This window comes from Stegostoma tigrinum, chromosome 3, assembly GCF_030684315.1.
Source record: "Stegostoma tigrinum isolate sSteTig4 chromosome 3, sSteTig4.hap1, whole genome shotgun sequence".
In the NCBI taxonomy this organism is placed as follows: domain Eukaryota; kingdom Metazoa; phylum Chordata; class Chondrichthyes; order Orectolobiformes; family Stegostomatidae; genus Stegostoma; species Stegostoma tigrinum.
Genome location: NC_081356.1, coordinates 134070267 through 134086125, shown reverse-complemented (window position 1 = coordinate 134086125; position 15859 = coordinate 134070267). Strand labels below are relative to the sequence as shown.

At 46.5% G+C, this 15859-nt stretch overlaps 1 protein-coding gene across 3 annotated transcripts in view; it reads right to left on the bottom strand.

The window, feature by feature from the left end:
* Positions 1-15859, bottom strand: part of lifra (LIF receptor subunit alpha a) — a 204500-nt gene that overhangs the window by 140302 nt on the left and 48339 nt on the right. The gene's annotated exons all lie outside the window — the stretch shown is intronic.

Genomic DNA, 15859 nt, shown 5'->3' with positions numbered 1-15859 from the left:
ACTTCGGTCGTGGGTAAAGTGTTGGAGAGGACTATAACAGATAGGATTTATAATCATCTAGAAAGGAATAACTTGATTAGGGATAGTCAACATGGTTTTGTGAAAGGTAGGTCATGCCTCACAAACCTTTGAGCATGTGACCGAACAGGTGGATGGGGGTAAAGCGGTTTATGTGGTATATATGGATTTCAGTAAAGCGTTTGATAAGGTTCCTGACGGTAGGCTATTGAAGAAATCTCTGAGGCATGGGATTGAGGGTGATTTAGCTGCTTGGATCAGAAATTGGCTAGCTGTAAGAAGACAGAGGGTGGTGGTTGATGGGAAATGTTCATCCTGGAGTTCAGTTACTTGTGGTGTACCGCAAGGATCTGTTTTAGGGCCATTGCTGTTTGTCATTTTTATAAATGACCTGGATGAGGGCTTAGAAGGATGGGTTAGTAAATTTGCGGATGACACTAAAGTCGGTGGAGTTGCAGATAGCGCGGAAGAATGTTGCAGGTTACAGAGGGACATAAATAAGCTGCCGAGATGGGCTGAGAGGTGGCAAATGGAGTTTAATGCGGAAAAGTGTGAGGTGATTCACTTTGGGAGGAATAACAGGAATACAGAGTACTGGGCTAATGGGAAAATTCTTGATGCTGTGCATGTGCAGAGGGATCTCGGTGTCCATGTGCATAGATCCGTCAAAGTTGCCACCCAGGTTGATAGGATTGTTAAGAAGGCGTATGGTGTGTTAGGTTTTATTGGTAGAGGGATTGAGTTTCAGAGCCATGAGGTCATGTTGCAGCTGTACAAAACTCTGGTGTGGCCGCATGTGGAGTATTGCGTACAGTTCTGGTCACCGCATTATAGGAAGGGTGTGGAAGCATTGGAAAGGGTGCAGAGGAGATTTACCAGGATGTTGCTTAGTATGGAGGGAAGGTCTTATGAGGAAAGGCTGAGGCACTTGAGACTGTTTTCGTTAGAGAGAAGGAGGTTAAGAGGCAACTTAATAGCGGCATACAAGATGATCAGAGGATTAGATAGGGTGGACAGTGAGAGCCTTTTTCCTCAGATGGTGATGGCGAGCATGAGGGGACATAGCTTTAAATTGAGGAGAGGTAGATAGAGGACAGAATTCAGAGGTAGGTTCTTTACTCAGAGTAGTAAGGGTGTAGAACGTCCTGCCTGCAACAGTAGTAGACTTGGCAACTTTAAGGGCATTTAAATGGTTGTTGGATAAATATATGGATGATAATGGAATAGTGCAGGTCAGGTGGTTTTCAGATTGGTTTCACAGGTCAGCGCAACATCGAGGGCCGAAGGGCCCGTACTGTGCTGTAATGTTCTATGTTCTACACCATCCCCTGCGCTTCATCCAACCAGATCTATTGTATCTGTTTTCGAGATATGGTCCCCTTGACATCAGGGTGACCAAACAGAGACTTAGGGGCCATTTCATGGAGCATCTACACGTAACAAACCTGAACTTCTGGTTGGCAACATGCCCATCCTGTGCATTGGGAGTTTAGTAGTCCAACATTGGCTTCACCAGCTTCAAAATTCCTTCATCCCCAACCTCATCCCCAACCTCATCCCATGCCCAACAGTGTCCGTCTTCTTTGCCTCCCTGACCTGACACTATCTAGCCTGTCCATCTTCCTACTCACCTATCCTTCCCACTAACCAATCACAACAGCCGCCTACCTGCATCCACTTATCATCATCCCACCTTCCCTCCCCCTAGCCCCAACTTCCAATCTCTATTTACTTCTGGGCTTCCCTTCCCTCTTCAGTCCTGACGAAGGATTTTGGCCCCACGTTCCTGCTACTCAGATACTGTCTGATCTGCTGTTCTTTTCCAGCTTCACATCTACTGACTCCAGCTTCCAGCAGCTGCAGTCCTTCCTGTTACCACCTCCAACAACTGCCAAACCTTAAACAAACTATGGTTCTCCTGAAGCCTGGCTAATTTGCTGCAAACATTGATCACAACACTGTACAACACCTTCCTCCATGTTAATTACACACCCCCATCCACCAGATCCTGTTTCATTTAGGTTATTCCTAGCACAGCCGTCCCACGTTGAAGTATTTACACATCCTGTTTGCACCCATTCAGCATCTCTCCCCCTCCTGGCTTGTCATCACAGATCCCTTTTACTGTTTCTTGGCAATGTCTTCATCCATCTGATATCTCTCTCTCTTTGTCATCAGCGTAAATACCCTTTTTTTCTACTTCATTCACAGGATGAGGGCATCACTGACTAGGCCAGCATTTATTGCCCATCGTGCAGTTAAGAGTCAAACATATTGCAACAGGCCTGGAATCACATTAAGGCTAGACTAGGTGAGGATGGCAGTTTACTTCCTGAAAGAACACAAGTCACTTGCAAAAGATATTGGCACAGCTGCTTTGAGCAAGCGCCATTGGACTCAAAACATTAACTGTTGCTCTCTCCGCAGAGAAGGAGACCATATCTGGAAAACAGATACAATAGATCTGGTTGGATAAAGTGCAGGGGATGGTGTAGAACACAGAATATTACAGCGCAGTACAGGCCCTTCAGCCCTCGATGTTGTGCCGACCTGTGAAACCAATCTAAAGCCCATCTAACCTCCACAATTCCATTATCATCCATATGATCATGGCAACCTCTGCAAGACACGTCAGCTCATCAACATGGATAATACTATAACATGTGGGAATACCACCACCACACCCCACCCCCAACGTACACGCAGATACTTATGTGACTCAGTTAATGTTGACTCTCTCATACATTGCAGGCAAGGATCCTCCAAAGCATAGTATATTGGCGAAACCATGCAGACATTACATCAATAGATGAATGGACACCACGCAACAATTACCAGACAGGAACACTTCCGCGGTCAAGGACATTCAGCTTCGGATCTACAGCTAAGCAATCTCCAAGGCAGCCTTCAAGATACATAACAACACAGAATCGCTCAGCAGAATCTATTAGCTGATTCTTTGCATTGGGAGTTTAGTAGTCAAGTTCCATACCCATGAAGACAGTCTCAACTGTGATGAAGGGTCACCAAACCCAAAATGTTAACTGATTTTTTTTCTTCAGAGATGCTGCCAGACCTGCCAAGCTTCTCCAGCATATTCTGTTTTTGTTCCAGCCAATTTCCACTTGCTTTCACAATTATAATGAGGGTCAACAGAATCTTAGAGATTCTAAACTTTGTCTCTCCCAGTTTGCGATAGAACAAGAAACATGCTTGTATTGAACTGCATTTATAATGACTGATTCAAGTGAGAGATTCTATGTCAAGCGATCTCTATTTGTGAAATACAAACATCAATCTGACATTCTGACGGCATGTGGCCAATTTTTTTTCCATAAATCCTAATATTTGATTTGAATTTAAATAATGACCATATGCGGTCAGATATTTATAAAGGCGTAATTTTATTTTATTGGTAGAATGAAAAATGGGTCGACTCTATGGAGAAAATGTCCAAAGGCTTTGTTTCCCCCAGTACGATCCTGTCCCTTTCAGTAACAACAGATCTTTTGTAAGTTTCTTTCGTGTAATTGTTCACCAGTTTCAATATTACAATATTGTGTGAAGGCATCCTGTAGTGCATGATTACATAAACAACTGCATTTTGTGCATTCAATTATTTTTCAATTATTTATCAATATGAACTGCAACTTATACATGTTTCCATAAAGCCATTACGTACTAAGCAAATGATTTGATCCAGACTGGAAAAGTGATTCTCTCTACGAGCCAGACATTATAAATAGATTTTCAATGAAACAATGTATCATCTTTCACCTGGCAGATAATTTGGGACTTCAATGATAATCTAAGAATTTATTCCTCTTAATGGTCCTACAAGTTATGATGTCAAAATTTAAGTATGCCAGAAATAGGAGAGGGTAACAGCTACAATCACCAAATCAAGTTTAAGAACACTGACTGAATTGCAATTCAATGATTTTCTACACTTATGCCTTCAATCAAGTGCCTCCCAAACATTCTGCAGGAGTTTCAGTTAACAAAGACAATCAGGGAGCTGTGAATCTGCAAAACATGAAAGTCGCATGACCAAACAAGTCCTGGCTTATAGTGGTAAATGTAAACTGAGCAAGTATGCACACATGAAGCAGACTCAAACTAAAGAGATGCAATCCCATATGCATGTGAGCATTTCTTTTTTTGCCAAATAAAAATGCACCGCCTATCCCTCAGGCCACTATACTGCGAGTAATCACATTTACTGGTAGATATACAATTTCCTGTAGACAGGCAATGTTAATCACATTCTTCCCCATTCAACTGCCTACACAAATTTTCGGTAATAGAAACACAAGAGGAGGGGAGGGGGAGACCAAAAAAAAATTGAATACCAATAGATTTCAATGTGGAAATTGTTAATTTATAATCTTAGCCAGATGTTTATAATTGAATTTCGGATACATGAAACCAGATGGGTATGATTTTGTGTGAAGGCCATCCTAAACGTCTTCATTCATGCATAGCCCAACAATTAGATTTCCCACCTAGTACATTGTCGATAAGAAATAATTTGCAAAAATGGCTCGGAAAAAGTGATGATGTGTAGTACTGCCACTATGATTAGATTAGATTAGATTCCCTACAGATTAGATTCCCTACAGTGTGGAAACAGGCCCTTTGGCCCAACAAGTTCACACTGCCCCTTGAAGCATCCCACTCAGACCCATCCCCCTAGAGCCCACACACCCCTGAACATCACGGGCAATTTAGCATGGCTGATCCACCTAGCCTGCACATCTTTGGACTGTGGGAGGAAACCGGAGCACCCGAAGGAAACCCACGCAGACACGGGGAGAAGGTGCAAACTCCGCACAGACAGTCGTCCAAGGGTAGAATCGAACCTGGGTCACTGGTGCTGTGAGGCTGCACTGCTAACCTCTGAGCCACAGTGCCGCCCCAGTGCATCAGTGAATATTGAAAGTAGTGGTTGGGGAGCCAATCCAGCAGACTGCTTTGGCCTGGATAGTCTTCTTGAGTGCTGATGGAGCTTCACTCAGCCAGTCAAGTGGACAGTATCCCATCACACTTGTGGCTTATGACTTGTAGACAGTGGACAGGTTATGGGGAGTCAAGAGGCAAGTTGTTCACCACAGTATTCCCAGATTCTAACTTACTTTTGTAGCTCCAGTATTTATTGAGCTCGTCTAATTCCATTTCTGGTCAATTGATAAGTCTTAGCACCTTGTTGGTGGGGGATTCAACCACAGTAATGCTGTCATGGAGAGATGGTTAGGTTCACTTTAACCACAAATTTGGCATTTATATAACACCAAAGAGAATCTCCAAGCTCATTACAGAAACACACACAAGAATTTTGAAAATTCTACCCTATAATAACGCAAGTGGAATTATTCTTTGATGGAGGACAGCCACAGTGGTGCAGAGTTGAAACCGCTCGCAAACTCACCATTGAAAACTACACACAATAACTGCAAAAGCAAATATTTCAATTAGGTACTCCCCTGTTCACAACACTGTTCTCTCTGACAGTCACAACTATTTTGAGTATTGAAAAACATGTATCATTGATGCCATAATGTCACTAAATTGTTACTTATATTGCAATATGCAATAATTCTACTTTTAGTCAGAGATGTTCTGAAACCATATTCATATCATGCAATTCCAAAATCTTCAGCAATCCAGCTAGAATGTTGCAAACTTGAATTGCTTGCAAGCAACATTTCATTAATGTCTCAGAGTGTGTTTATAAGCAGGACTAGTACATGAACCCTTGTGTTATTTGCTTTGATTTGATCTATTGTTATCATATGCATCAATATACAATAAAAAGTATTCAGAGATAATGGGAACTGTTATTTTGGATTCTCCAGCATCTGCAAAGTGTGAAGCTGGATGAACACAGCAGGCCAAGCAGCATCTCGGGAGCACAAAAGCTGACCTTTCGGGCCTAGACCTTTCATCAGAGAGGGGGATGGGGAGAGGGTTCTGGAATAAATAGGGAGAGAGGGGGAGGCAGACCGGAGATGGATAGAGGAGAAGATAGGTGGACAGGAGAGTATAGGTGGGGAGCTGGGGAGGGGATAGGTCAGTCCAGGGAGTACGGACAGGTCAAGGAGACAGGATGAGGTTAGTAGGTGGGAAATGGAGGTGCGGCTTGAGGTGGGAGGAGGCGATAGGTGAGAGGAAGAACAGGTTAGGGAGGTGGGGATGAGCTGGGCTGGTTTTGGGATGCAGTGGGGGGTGGAAGGGGAGATTTTGAAGCTTGTGAAGTCCACATTGATACCATTGGGCTGCAGGGTTTCCAAGTGGAATCTGAGTTGCTGTTCCTGCAACCTTCGGGTGGCATCATTGTGGCGCTGCAGGAGGCCCATGATGGACATGTCGTCTGAGGAATGGGAGGGGGAGTTAAAATGGTTCACGACTGGGAGGTGCAGTTGTTTATTGCAAACCGAGCAGAGGTGTTCTGCAAAGCGGTCCCCAAGCCTCTGCTTGGTTTCCCCAATGTAGAGAAACCCACACCGGGTACAATGGATACAGTATACCACATTGGCAGACGTGCAGGTGAATCTCTGCTTAATATGGACCGTCATCTTGGGGCCTGAGTTGGGGGTGAGAGGGGTGGTGTGGGGGAAAGTGTAGCACTTCCTGCGGTAGCAGGGGAAGGTGCCAGGTGTGGTGGGGTTGGAGGGGAGTGTGGAGCGAACAAAGGAGTCACGGAGAGAGTGGTCTCTCCGGAAGGCCGACAAGGGTGGGGACGGATAAATGTCTTGAGTGGTGCAGTCGGATTGTAGATGGCGGAAGTGTCGGAGGATGATGTGTTGTATCCGGAGGTTGGTGTGGTGGTGTGTGAGGACAAGGGGGATTCTCTTAGGGTGGTTATTGCGGGGGTGGGGTGTGAGGGATGTGTCGCGGGAGACACAGTCAAGGGCATTCTCGACCACTGCGGGGGGGTGTAGTTGCGGTCCTTGAAGAACTTGGACATCTGGGATGTGCGGGAGTGGAATGCCTCATCGTGGGAGCAGATGCGGCGGAGGCGGAGGAATTGGGAATAGGGGATGGAATTTTTGCAGGATGGTGGGTGGGAGGAGCTGTATTCTAGGTAGCTGTGGGAGTTGGTGGGCTTGAAATGGACATCAGTTTCTAGCTGGTTGCCTGAGATGGAGACAGAGGTCCAGGAAGGTGAGGGATGTGCTGGAGTTGGCCCAGGTGAACTGAAGGTTGGGGTGGAAGATGTTGGTGAAGTTAATGCACTGTTCAAGCTCCACTTGGGAGCAAGAGGCGGCGCCGATGCAGTCAATGTAACGGAGAAAGAGGTGGGGATTGGGGCCAGTGGAGGTGCGGAAGAGGGACTGTTTCACATAACCTACAAAGAGGCAGACATAGCTTGGGCCCATGCGGGTACCCATGGTCACCCCCTTTGTCTGTAGGGGGTGGGAGGAATCGAAAGAGAAGTTGTTGATGGTGAGGATGAGTTCGGCTAGGCAAATGAGGGTGTCGGTGGAGGGGGACTGGTCGGGCCTGCGGCACAGGAAGAAGCGGAGGGCCTTGATGCCATCTGCACGTGGAATGCAGTGTATAAGGCCTGGACATCCATGGTGAAAATGAGGTGTTGGCGGCCAGGGAATTGGAAATTCTGGAGGAGGTGGAGGGCATGGGTGGTGTCATGGACGTAGGTGATGAGTTCCTGGACCATGGGGGAGAAAATGGAGTCCAGATAGGTGGAGATGAGTTCGGTGGGGCAGGAGCAGGCGGAGACAATAGGTCGACCAGGGCAGGCGGGTATGTGGATTTTGGGACGGAGATAGAAACGGGCAGTGCGGAGTTGGGGAACAATAAGGTTGGAGGCTGTGGGTGGGAGGTCATAGATGGTATTGGAGATGATGGTTTGGTGCTCGGGGGTGGGGTCATGATCAACGGGGCGGTAGCTGGTGGTGTCGGAGAGTTGGCGTTTGGCCTTGGCGATGTAGAGGTCAGTGCGCCATACTACAACTGCGCCTCCCTTGTCTGCGGGTTTGATGGATCGGTTGGGGTTGGAGCGGACGGCTGCCCGTTCTGCAAGAGAAAGGTTGGAGTGGGTGAGAGGGGTGGAGAGGTTGAGGTGGTTAATGTCACAACAGCAGTTGGAGATGAAGAGGTCGAGGGAGGGTACGAGGCCTAGGGGTGGTGTCCAGCAGGAGGACTAGTGTTAGAGGCGGGAGAGGAGGTCAGTGGAGGGAAGGTTAGGCTCCCGGTTAAAGAATTAAGCGTGGAGGCTCTTTCAGCCCCATCCCAGACCCCAAGATGACTTTCCATATTAAGATGATGTTCACCTGCACATCTGCCAATGTGGTATACTGTATCCATTGTACCCGTTGTGGCTTACTCTACCTTGGGGAAACCAAGCGGAGGCTTGGGGACTGCTTTGCAGAACACCTCCGCTCTGTTGGCAATAAACAACTGCACCTCCCTGTCGTGAACCATTTTAACTCCCCCTCCCATTCCTTTGACGACATGTCCATCCTGGGCCTCCTGCAGTGCCACAATGACGCCACCCGAAGGTTGCAGGATCAACTCATATTCCACTTGGGAACCCTGCAGCCCAATGGTATCAATGTGGACTTCACAAGCTTCAAAATCTTCCCTGTCCCCCACTGCATCCCAAAACCAGCCCAGCTCATCCCCACCTCCCTAACCTGTTCTTCCTCTCACCGATCCCCTCCTCCCACCTCAAATCGCACCTCCATTTCCTACCTACTAACCTCATCCCGCCCCCTTGACCTGTCCGTCCTCCTCACTTCCCCACCTATCTTCTCCTCCATCCATCTCCGGTCCGCCTCCCCATCACTCCCTATTTATTTCAGAACCCTCTCCCCATCCCCCTCTCTGAAGGAGGATCTAGGCCCGAAATGTTAGCTTTTGTGTTCCTAAGATGCTGCTTGAGCTGCTGTGTTCATCCAGCTTCACACTTTGTTACAATAAAAGGTATTATTGCATTCTCTACAATCAGATTGTCTTGTACAAAGTGCATCAGGGTAGCAGAACAGAGTGCAGAATACAGTGCTACAATTGCAGAGAAGATGCAGAGAGAAAGATCAGAATTAACATTGAGAAGTCCATTCAAAAGTCTGGCAACAGCAGGAAAGAAGCTGTTCTTGAATCTGGTCATCCGTGCATTCAAACTTGTATATCTTCTCCCCAATGGAAGTGGAAGAGAATGTAGCCCTCACTGGCTGAGAGGGGTGTGTGATTATGTTGCGAGCTTTCCCAAGTGAGCAGAAAGTACAGATGGAGTCAGCTGTTCCTGCCCCACTGAATTCGATCCATTGTCTCAGCCTGTTCCTGCCCCACTGAACTCATCTCCACATATCTGGACTCCATTTTCTCCCCTTTGGTCCAGGAACTCCCTACCTATGTCCGTGACACCACCCACGTCCTCCACCTCCTCCAGAACTTCCAATTCCCTGGCCCCCAACACCTCATTTTCACCATGGACGTCCAGTCCCTATACACCTGTATTCCACATGCAGATGGCCTCAAGGCCCTCCGCTTCTTCCTGTCCCGCAGGCCCGACCAGTCCCCCTCCACAGACACTGTCATCCGCCTAGCCGAACTCATCCTCACCCTCAACAACTTCTCTTTCGATTCCTCCCTCTTCCTACAGACAAAGGGGGTAGCCATGGGTACCCGCATGGGCCCCAGCTATGCCTGCCTCTTTGTAGGTTACGTGGAACAGTCCCTCTTCCGCACTTACACAGGCCCCAAACCCCACCTCTTCCTCCATTACATTGATGACTGTATCGGCGCCACCTCTTGCTCCCAAGAGGAGCTCGAACAGTTCATCCACTTCACCAACACCTTCCACCCCAACCTTCAGTTCACCTGGGCCATATCCAGCACATCCCTCACCTTCCTGGACCTCTCAGTCTCCATCTCAGGCAACCAGCTTGTAACTGATGTCCATTTCAAGCCCACCAACTCCCACAGCTACCTAGAATACAACTCCTCCCACCCACCATCCTGCAAAAATTCCATCCCCTATTCACAATTCCTCTGCCTCCACCGCATCTGCTCCCACAATGAGGCATTCCACTCCCGCACATCCCAGATGTCCAAGTTCTTCAAGGACCGCAACTTTCCCCCCACAGTGCTCGAGAACGCCCTTGACCCCGTCTCCCGCAACACATCACTCACACCCCGCCCCAGCCACAACCGCCCAAAGAGGATCCCCCTCGTTCTCACACACCACCCCATCAACCTCTGGATACAACACATCATCCTCCGACACTTCTGCCATCGACAACCCGACCCCACCACTCAAGACATTTTTCCATCCCCGCCCTTGTCTGCTTTCCGGAGAGACCACTCTCTCTCCGTGACTCCCTTGTTCGCTCCACACTGCACTCCAACCCCACCACACCCAGCACCTTCCCCTGCAACCGCAGGAAGTGCTACACTTGCCCCCACATCACCTCCCTCACCCCTATCCCAGGCCCCAAAATGACTTTCCATATTAAGCAGAGGTTCACCTGCACATCTGCCAATGTGGTATACTGTATCCATTGTACCCGTTGTGGCTTCTTCTACATTGGAGAAACCAAGCGAAGGCTTGGGGACTGCTTTGCAGAACACCTCCGCTCGGTTCGCAATAAACAACTGCACCTCCCAGTCGCGAACCATTTCAACTCCCCCTCCCATTCTTTAGATGACATGTCCATCATGGGCCTCCTGCAGTGCCACAATGATGCCACCCGAAGGTTGTAGGAACAGCAACTCCTATTCCGCTTGGGAACCCTGCAGCCCAATGGTATCAACGTGGACTTCACCAGCTTCAAAATCTCCCCTTCCCCCACTGCATCCCAAAACCAGCCCAGCTCATCCCCTCCCCCCACTGCATCCCAAAACCAGCCCAGCCTGTCTCTGCCTCCCTAACCTGTTCTTCCTCTCACCCATCCCTTCCTCCCACCCCAAGCCGCACTTCCATTTCCTACCTACTAACCTCATCCCACCTCCTTGACCTGTCCGTCTTCCCTGGACTGACCTATCCCCTCCCTACCTCCCCACCTATACTCTCCTCTCCACCTATTTTCTTTTCTCTCCATCTTCAGTCCGCCTCCCCCTCTCTCCCTATTTATTCCAGAACCCTCACCCCATCCCCCTCTCTGATGAAGGGTCTAGGCCCGAAACATCAGCTTTTGTGCTCCTGAGATGCTGCTTGGCCTGCTGTGTTCATCCAGCTTCACACTTGATTATCTTGGATTCTCCAGCATCTGCAGATCCCATTATCAATGAATGGAATACTGGTTTATGACGGATTAGGCCATGAACACTTTTTATATCATAGTAAGCTATATTATGCCCGAAAATTAATGCCAGAAAAGTAACCAATGACCACTTCAGCTGACATACTAACATTTAACTTAGGAACAGTGACATGTATTTTTCAACATCCCAAGGCACAAAAACAGTATGGACAACATCTAAATTGCAACTTCACTCGATTGATCATTTTTTGCCCCTCAAAATGGGAAGCTTTAGAGTTTAAGTCCTGAAATTAAACATACACGATGCAACTGCTCTCAGAGGAAATACAGGTCAGAAACAGAGATACAGCACCCCAGCCTCCATTCTTAGACTCATATGTCTCCATTGGAGCTATGGCGAGGAGGGTGGAATCACCAGGAGCTAGGCTTCATATTTCAATATGGAATGCTACATTTTCAACGGTGAGTGAACTAAGATACTCTCCAGCCTCTAAAGTAGTACAATATTCTAGTATTTGATTCTTTAAGCGAACTAGATGCAAGAAAGGTTGACAAATGCATTTAATTGGCCATACTTAGTTAATCATCCGAACTTGGCGACAGTTAATTATTGAAAACCATTATCAATGCTGAAGCCACCGTGCATTGACTGCAAACTGAACTAGACCAGCCGCATCAATGCTGCGGCTATAACAACAGGTCAGAAACAAACAAAAATGGCTGGAAAAGCTCAGCAAGTCAGAGGTATGGATTCCTGCAGCGAGCAACTCACTTCCCAATTCATCAAAGCCTCTCCAACAATAACAAGCCACAATTCAGCAATCAGATGGAATACGCTCCACGAACCTGGATGAAAAATCTGAAACTATCCAGGATCTCTCAGTCCTCAATTAAAAACATAACACTGTGGATACTGGAGATCTGAAATAAGCATCCAAAGTGCTAGAAAAAGTCAGCAGGTCTGGCAGCAGAGCTGGGAAAATGTCAGCAGGTCTTTGTGGAGACAGAAGAGTTAATGTTGAATACAATCACAAGCAAAACAGCCCAGGTGCAGTCAGCATCAGTTACACTGTGAGCAAAATGAAGACCCAAAGGCATGCAGTATCAGTTAGCAAAGTGAAGAAAGGCGGACCCAGAAGCAGAATGATGGTTTTGGAATTAGTTCTCCATGTATTACTGGGGAATGAATCGGTTAAGATCTATTCTACTTCTAAGGTTTAAAATCATGTAGGAATTGATGTTAGGGTTAATTAAAATATTAGAAAGAGAAAAGCCACCACTCTGAACATGGCAGGAAAGGTAATGTGTTACACTGCAGCATGGGAGTTTATGAATCTCGTTATGATCTGCAGCAAACGCAACGGTGTTTAAATCTTGTATCAGTGATAATGGGAACTGCGGATGCTGGAGAATCCAAGATAACAAAGTGTGGAGCTGGATGAACACAGCAGGCCAAGCAGCATCTCAGGAGCACAAAAGCTAACGTTTCGGACCTAGGATGAAGGGTCCAGGCCCAAAACGTCAGCTTTTGTGCTCCTGAGATGCTGCTTGGCCTGCTGTATTCATCCAGCTCCACACTTTGTTATCTTGGTGTTTAAATCTTGACCAGTTTCCGCTCAGAGTTTACAAGCTGGAGACGAAACCTTAACTGGATATTTTGTACCTGGAGGTGGTCACAGACCTCAGGAGACAGCTTTCTGATTTGGGCAATGAAACATTTGTGATTCAGACAGGTAATGGGTCACAGAAAACAGGTGCTTGTCTATCAGGTCTGAGGAGCTTTCTGTTTGTTTGACTGAAACAGGACCTGAGGATGGTTGAGCTAATTGACCACAACACCATGGTCATTTTCAAGCAGGTAATAACAATGTAAGAGAGATTCTGCTCAGGTATTGAGGATCTAGGAACTAAAGTGAAGAGCAAGCCCTTTAGGGTCATAATTTCTGCAATATCACCCAAGTCATGTTCCAATTGGCAAACAGCACAAAATTAGGAAGATTAAAAGTGGGTCAAAAGCTGGTGCGAGCGAAATAGAAACACAGTAGCTTCAATCCTGGAGAAAATGGGGCTGAACCACTGGGACAGTCTGTATCTGAAATAGTGCTGAGGCATATACCAGTAAACCTTACAGGCAGAAAAGTACAGGGGGCTTTAAACTAAATGCTGCAAGTGAGGCCAAACTTGGGCAAATGCAGTAAACCAAGGGGTAGAATAGAAGCACAAGTACAGAACAGTGGTCTCGAAAATAAGGGCCAGAGAACGAACTTAGGAATACACCAACAGTCAAGACTAAATGTTATGAAGCAAAACCAATGGGTGTGTAACTGTCATTCGAAGTAAATTAAAATGATTTGATAGCTGTTACTAAGGAATGGCTTCATGATAACAAGGACCAGGTCTTAAATATTGAGGAGTGTATAACATTCATGAAGAACAGAAAACAAGATAAACATGAAGGAGTAGCACAGTTAATCTAAATTGGCATTGATGCAGTAGTTAGAGACATGTCTTCGGTTCAGGAGATCAAGACCTAGAATCAGTTTGGATTGAGATGAAGAATAGTAAGGGAAAGAAGACATTAATAAGAGTGGTCTACAAGTCCCACAAACAGTAACCACAAGTAGACCAAAAATACAAAACTAAATATTGGCTATTTCGTTAAAGGGACAGCGATAATCAGGAACAAAAACAGAAATAGTGGGTAACCAAAGGACTGGGAAGCTGACAAAGACCAACAGAGAGCAACAAAGAAAGAAACAAGGAGGGAGAAGATTAAACATGAGGGTAAGCTAACCAGTAATATCAATGAAAACTAAGAGTTTCTTTAGATTTTTAAAGGGTGAAAGAGAGGCAAAAGTGGACACTGAAACACGGGAAAATGACGTTGGAGACACACTAGTGAGGAACAATGAAATGGCTGAGGAACTGAATAATTACCTTACATCAGTCTTCATGGTGGAAGACACGAATAATATTCCAAAAATTCAAGAGAGTCAGGGACAGATCTGAGCTGGGTAGCCATCAGCAAGGAAAAGGTGCCAGCAAAACTGAATGGCCTGAAGGTGGATAAATCACCTGGACCAGATGGACTACACCCCAGAGTTCTAAAAGAGACAACTGAGGAGCGAGCTGAAGAGATGGTGGAAGTGTTAGTGGTGATCTTTGAGGAATCGCTAGAGTCAGGGAGGGTCCTTGACGACTGGAAAATCACTAACATGACACCCCTGTTCAAAAAGGGACTGAGGCAAAACAGAAAATTATAGGTCGATTAGCCTAACCTCGTTTGTGGGTAAGATTTTGGAGTCTGTTGTGAAGGATGAGATTACTGAATACTTGGAAGTGTATGGTAAAACAGGCAAAAGTCAGCATGGTTCGTCAAGGGGAGGTCATGTCTGCCAAATCTGCTAGAATTCTTGGAGGTAGTACAGAGCAGGGTAGACCAAGGAGGGCCAATGGGTGTTATCTACCTGGACATCAAGAAGGCCTTTGACCAAGTGCCACACAGGAGGCTGCTGAGTAAGATAAGGGCCCATGCTGTCAGAGGCAAGGTGCTAGCATGGATAGAAGATTGGCAGTTCTGGCAGAACGCAGGAAGTGAGGATAAAAGGGTCTTTCTCAGGATGGCAGCCAGTGACAAGTGGTTTTCCGCAAGGGTCAGTGTTGGGACCACAACTTTTCACTTTATACATTAATGATCTAGATGAAGGAACTGTGGGCATTCTGACCAGGTTTGCAGATGATACAAAGACGGGTGGAGAGACAGGTAGTATTGAGGAGGTGGCAAGGCTTCAGAAGGATTTGGGCAGATTAGGAGAGTGAGCAAGGAAGTGACAGATGGAGTACAACATGGGAAAGTGTGAGGTCATGCTCTTTGGTAAAATGAACAAAAGCATGGACTATTTTCTAAATGGAGAGAAAATTCAGAAACCTGAAGTGCAAAGAGACTTGGGAGTTCTAGTCCAGCATTGTCTCAAGCTAAACTTGCTGGCTGAATCAGCAGTCAGGATGACAGATGCAATGTTGGCATTTATTTTGGGAAGACTTGAATATAAAAGCAGGTATGTATTACTGCGGCTTTATAAGGCTCTGGTGAGGCCACATTTGGAGTATTACGTGCAGTTTTGGTCCCCACATCTCAGGGAAGATGTACAGGCGCTAGTGTGGGTTCAGAGGAGGTTCACAAGAATGGTCCCAGGAATGGAAAGCTTGACATATGAGGAATGTTTGAGGACTCTGGGACTAAACTCATTGGAGTTTAGAAGGATGAGGGGATCTAACTGAAACTTACAGAATACCGACTGGCCTGGACAAAGTGGATGTTGGGAAGAAACTTCTAATGATAGGCGAGTCTAGGATCCAAGGGCACAGTGTTAGAGTAAAGGGAAAACCTTTTAGAACGGAGATAAGGAGAAATGTTTTCAGCCAGAGAGTGGTGAATCCATGGAATTCACTGCCACAGAAGGGCCATTGAGTTTTCTCATTGCCGGATCATTGAGTACATTTAAGACTGAGATAGATAGTTTTTTGAGTATCAAGGGGATCAAGGATTACGGGGAGAAAGCAGAAGAATGGGGTTGAGGAAATCATCAGCCATGATTGAATGGCAGAGCAGACTC